This window comes from Hyla sarda, chromosome 2 (assembly GCF_029499605.1).
Source record: "Hyla sarda isolate aHylSar1 chromosome 2, aHylSar1.hap1, whole genome shotgun sequence".
NCBI classification, from domain to species: domain Eukaryota; kingdom Metazoa; phylum Chordata; class Amphibia; order Anura; family Hylidae; genus Hyla; species Hyla sarda.
The window spans coordinates 408242360-408248361 of NC_079190.1; the positions used below are offsets into that span (position 1 = coordinate 408242360).

Here is a 6002-nt window from a genome sequence, read left to right on the forward strand (position 1 = left end):
ACCTTCCTCCAGGACCCAAAGTATGACTGCCTGCGTGGGACATGCCTGCAGTGCGCATCTAAAGGGGGTGAATTACGGGACTTTACCGGACAAAAACTTGTCGGCAACCCAACAAAAAAATGTGAGTGACCCCTGTATGGATTTGCTGACAGTTTCCCTTTAAAAGGAAACCTGACATCTTCTTTGGCTATGATTGCATATTTCCGGTGTCCGGCATACGTAAACCCAGCCTAAATCTTAACACTCATCAGTTGTGTAGCATCTGGCATCCATTTTTTCGGAACACTCGGACAGGTGAACACAGCAAGATGCATTCCCCTGTCCAGTTCTGACCTGGCGAGCTCAACCACCCAGCATCCAAACTGAGACACCGGATAATTGTGAACTGTCTCATTTAAATAAATGGGATCAGTTCTGCTATCAGTTTCCGCTGATGGATGCTTGATATATGTAAATGAGGCCTTAATAGTACCCTCTTCCCTGAGAGGAGCATAATGTAGTGACAGACATGTTCAGATCAGTGGTCTGTCATTTTTGCATTAATATCATAGCAGCACAATGCTACTGCTGTAAGACAGGACATATAAAGAAAGCCTGCAAGTCCTACTAGCGCCACCCACACACAGGGATCCACTGCTAGACATGCCTCTACGACACACTCCATGACATTTTGCTTACTTGATAAGACTGAGTGGACGGGGCTGAGAGAAGCAGTGGAGACTTTTCAACACATTTCCTGCCATTTATAGACCATTCTGACCAAGCGGTTAGGTGTTGGGAGCAGTGGTTATGTAAGGGCACACACTTATGGCAAACCGTTCCTGTTTGCGGTTTCTATATACTGCAATCCTTAAATTGGTAACACTGTTCAATGCTGTGCTATTGCACAGCATTGATCAGTGATATCTGTGCTCTGTTGCTCTAGCCTGCAAAAGCAAGCTGGAGATGCAGAGAGGAGATCAACTGCACGGAGACGGGGAGGGACCACTGGTCGTTATGTAAGCTGATGGGGATATTTGATCGCAGGATCTAAAAGGGTCAATAGCCTCGCCGCTGCAATCACTGCTGCAGGCTATGAGCTGCGGCCCCTGGCTGTCGATTCCAGCTGAGGGACGCCCTGGACGAAGTGGGATGACATCACATGTGCTCATACATCCTGTAGTGGGAAAGGGTTAATATCTTTGGAAACAGATAATCTCTTCTTCGTATCAATTCATTCCTTAAATGAATGCCTTTAAATCAGAGTTAACAGAAAAAAAAACTATAAGACCCTATATATTCCCTCTTCAAACTATTTTGTTTGGATTACTTTCTCAATATTCATTAACAATGGTATTTACTGTTTCCTTATGCGTGGCTCAGTTTTTCATGGTTTTCTTATTATGCAGATTAAGTGGCTTGGTGCACTCGGGGCATTCCCAAGCCCCAAGTGCAACATGACATCCGGCCTGATTCTTCAGAATAAACGCCCTCCTCCCCTGTAAAATCTCTCTTGTGAACAGAGAGATTTCCCTTTAAAATAGCCTGTGGCCGCAGCTGCACTAGAGAGCACAGAGGTAGAAGGCTCACCACAGGAGGAAAGGGTTTACTCTGAAGACCCTGGAAAACGTCACAGTGCACACAAGGCTTGGGAACAGCTCAACTGCACCAAGACACTTAATTTGCATAAGAACACCGGTAATAACAAATCAACAGCAGATTCTCATTAGGAATGGCAGCTAGCTAAGAATCAGTATGACCAGAATCAAAATAATATATTCTGTGTCATCTCCAGCCAAATCCAATGCTAGTCGGATCACGAGATATTAACTTGGTAAAGCGCTAGTAGTAGGTTCAGCCAAAACATGTTTTTCTGCTAAAGAAGACTGAATCTTGAGACAAATTTTCCTCTTTAAGAATTATATCAATACCTGACATAATTGTCTCTTGTATGATTCCTCCAAGTGAGCATAACACAACAGAATACACTTTTTTGTTCATTTTAGCCAACTTGCCTCCTTCTCCCTATAAAGAGACAGAGTCCCATAAGATTTTATATTATAGTACTTATAAGAGTACTGTAATAGGTGAACCAGGGTGGCATCTACCCTATTCACAAAGTTTGCTGCCTTTATCTGCTCTGCTGGATCAGTCATTGGAGCGGAGGATGTATCCATGTTGGAAAAGACAGAAGGATGCCAGGAAAGACACATAGACTCCTTGCACCGTCTGCTTGACAGAAGATCCGGTGATTCATGAGAGCAAGCCTCCCTTCCCAGCATTAGAGGCTGCATCGCCCATACATCGAGTCCCTTCCAACCCAACTGAACCTAGAAACTAGCTACAAACTGCATAGCAGGGGTCTGAAAATGAATGAAGCTATAAGGATTGCAAACTCAAACTTCTTGCAGCATTTTAACTCAAAAGAACCAGTAACAAGTAGACCCCATTTTTGTATTTAAAATGTGACCATAAACACAGAAACACGTGGTAAGTTAATAAAATCATGTCTGCTCTAACCAAGGTAACAAAGTAACATTTCTTTCCTACACTGCATTGTGATAAAGCAAGCTCAGTTTTATATTTGTTGTCCACATTGTCAATCTTAACCAAAAGGAGATATTTCATTTGAACACATTTGTAGGGTAAAATCCAAGCATCAATGAGATGCCCAGCTCTTCAACCTTTTCTATTATTAATAAGCAATAAGTGTGAGGGGTAGAACTGCCAGGATGTTACAGCTGACATCTGTTATATCTGTTACATTCGCAATGCTGTGCAGAAACTACATCCCATTGGCGCCATAACCTCTTGGGGACAAAGGGTGTACCTTTTCGCCCTCGTCCAGCTCCCCTTCTATGACACGGGATCACGAGCTGACCCATGTCTAATGCCGGACATCACCGATTGCAGTGCCTGGCATTTACTTATTAGACGCCGCAATCAAAGTTGGTTGCGGTGTCTAAAATTTAAAAAAATAAGTTCCGGCAGCTCAGCGGAGCTGTTCGGGTCCACCGCGGTTGAACTGCGGTGTCCCGATCAGCTAAGAGGATGACAGGATGGCCCTTACTTGCCCCCTCGCCTTCCAATCTGTGGCTCAATGCTCCAGGAAGCCTCAGCAGCCTGGAGCAATCGAGCAGATAACACTGATCAGTGCTATGCTAAGGCATAGCATTGATCAGTGTATGCAATCCAAGAATTGCATGTTATAGTCCCCTATGAGGACTAAAATAGTGTAACAAAAAAAAAAGTAAATAAATGTCAATCCATAGATCCTTTCTTCAGCAGCTATAGTATATTGTGATGATCACAATATACTATAGCCGCTGAAGAAAGGATCTATGGAGATCCTGAAACTAGTCCAGTCTGAATATTATTCGCATTTCATCAATGCCCAGTGAGGTCTGCTGCTGCCCAGCATACTGCTACAGGTGCCTTGAACAGATAGTGCCCTGCCAGTCAAGCAACCCTCGCGGTCAAAGACACGAGGATGCCGGGGCTACTTATACCTGCTGCAGACAATTGCCGGCAAGATACAACTTACACAGCCTGTGACATCGGAGTTGCGCTGTCAACTCCAGGATCACACCGTATCGATCCACACTCCCGTCTCCCGTGATCGGTGGGATAGGTGAGAGGTGCACAGCACTGCCGCACTATATACTGTGACATTATTTCTAACTTGCTGATTACTACTATCAATTGCCGGAGCAAGCACATTATCAAATTCCTTCCTGGAATTAGCGCTTTTCATCTTGCGATGACATTATAATGTATAATCACCTGAAAGTGTAAAACATTTATGTGCATGGACTACAAGTGGCACAATGCCCTACTAACTGTAATATTGGATTTTTATTCTTTTGCACTATATTTTTTTACCTATTTCCCATTATTAGTATCATTATTTCAGATTTTAATCATTATTTTGCTATAGCTACAGGGCCCTGTGGCTTTTCAGATAGCTATATATTTTATGTATTTTTTATATTGTTACTTTTAATAAACACATACTTGAGATATTATATCCCTGTAACTTTGAACACAGTCATTCTTTTCCTAAATTTACATTATTTAACACCTAGGGTATAGATGTTTAAACGGGTTTGCTCAGTTTTTGGTATTAAAGGCTAGGTGAGCGCCTTCCATTTCTTTTGCATATACACTTTATATTTGATACAATAAAGAAGATTTGATGCCATCTACCTGGTGAGTGCCGCCTTTCAATTTTCTTGGATTTTGCTATAGTATCCAATCAATGTGGACAGATATAGACTGTTAACAATGACTGGAATGGTAACACCAAAGTGTCAATGCAGGGATGTGGCAATCCTATCGTCCGACTTCCGGGACATGTAGTTCGGGGCACCGGGCAGGTGAATTTTAAATAAAGTGTATAAAAAAAATAAAAAAAAAAGGTTTAATAAAAGTTTTAAAAAAACCATTAACCCTTTCCATATTAAAAGTTCATATCACCCCCCTTTTCCCCATATAAAAAATATGTAAACGTAATAATAAAATATTTTTGGTATTGGCGTGTGCGTAATTGTCCGAATTAAAAAAATAACATTTTATATCCCGTACGGTCAATGGCGTTAACGTAAAAAAATAAAATTTAAAAAAAATCACAGACTTGAGTTAGTATTATTATGTTTATAAGTTCATATCTCAGAAAAAATGAACTAAAAAGTGTTAAAAAAAATCCGATCAATACCAAAGTGGTACCGAAACATTGGGCCCTTATACAGCCCCGTATTTGGAAAAATAAAAATGTTATAATGGGTCAGGATTTTTTATATTTTCTTTAAAAGAAGTAAAAAAATATTTGGTATTGGTGTAATTAGGCCAACCTAAAGTATTAAGATTAGGGATGTCCCGATACCATTTTTTTAAGACCGAGTAAGAGTACCAATACTTTAATTCTAGTACTCGCCGATACCAATTATGAGTACTTTTATTTTAAAGGCAATCTGACACCAGGGTGACCCGGTTTTTGGTGCTGCTTACCATGCGGATATGTGGGTTCCTTGTTGTGTACAATGGAGGCGGCTGTAGAGCTAGTATGAGCCAAGATTTATCTCTTCTCCATTGGGCAGAACAGGGAATTTGCATTGGTGGAGAGACCAATGACCACATGGTGAGCAGGGGTAGAAACCGGGTCACCTGCATCTACTTATGAATTCAAGTTAGTGCAGGTGACTCTGCTGTAAGATTGCCTTTAATAGTAGTTAGTATCTCCTTGCAGATATTAGTAGCAGCTCCCCTGTAGACCGCAGCCCCCCTCCCCCCCTTGTAGACAGCAGGCCCCCCTGTAGACATTAGTAGCAGCCCCCTTGTAGACTGCAGCCCCCTTGTAAACAGCAAGCCCCCCTTTAGACAGCATGGCCCCCCTTTAGACTTTAGTAGCAGGGCCCCCCTGTAGACCACAGCCCCCCCTGCAGACGTTAGTAGCAGACCCCCTTGTAAACAGCAGGCCCCCTTTTAACTGTAGCCCCCCTGCAGACATTGGTAGCAGGCCACCTCTAGACAGCAGGGCCCCATAGACCGCAGCCCCCACCCTTGTAGTCAGCTCATCTGCGCTGCTCAGCTGCCCCGTCCGAATCATGGTGTTCTATGGAGGAGCAGGTGACATACACGTCGCTGTTTCTTCTGTAGCGTTACGCTGGGCACAGTGGAGGAGGTGGAGTGCCATGATGTGGACGGAAGAACGGGGCTGCGGAGCAGCAGCAGGTATCGGATTTAGTATCATGGACATTGAACGAGTCCCCGATACCATGGAAATGGCTAGTATCGGCCCCGATACCGATACTGGTATTGGAATCGGGACATCCCTAATTAAAATAAAGTGTAAGTTTGACCACAAGGTGAATGGCAAAAAAAAAAGAAAACCCCCATATTTATGTACTATTTTGATTACAATTATTTTGTCTACCAAGACATGTGGATTTTCATGAGGGACAAATAGATTGTGCTCCGTTTTAGTCCCTTAAGTATTTTTTATTTTTTTTTATTTCCATATCCCT

General features: G+C 42.6%; 1 protein-coding gene across 3 annotated transcripts in view; it reads right to left on the reverse strand.

Moving 5' to 3' along the window:
* The window catches only part of DHRSX (dehydrogenase/reductase X-linked), a 474272-nt gene that overhangs the window by 287064 nt on the left and 181206 nt on the right, over positions 1-6002 (reverse strand). The gene's annotated exons all lie outside the window — the stretch shown is intronic.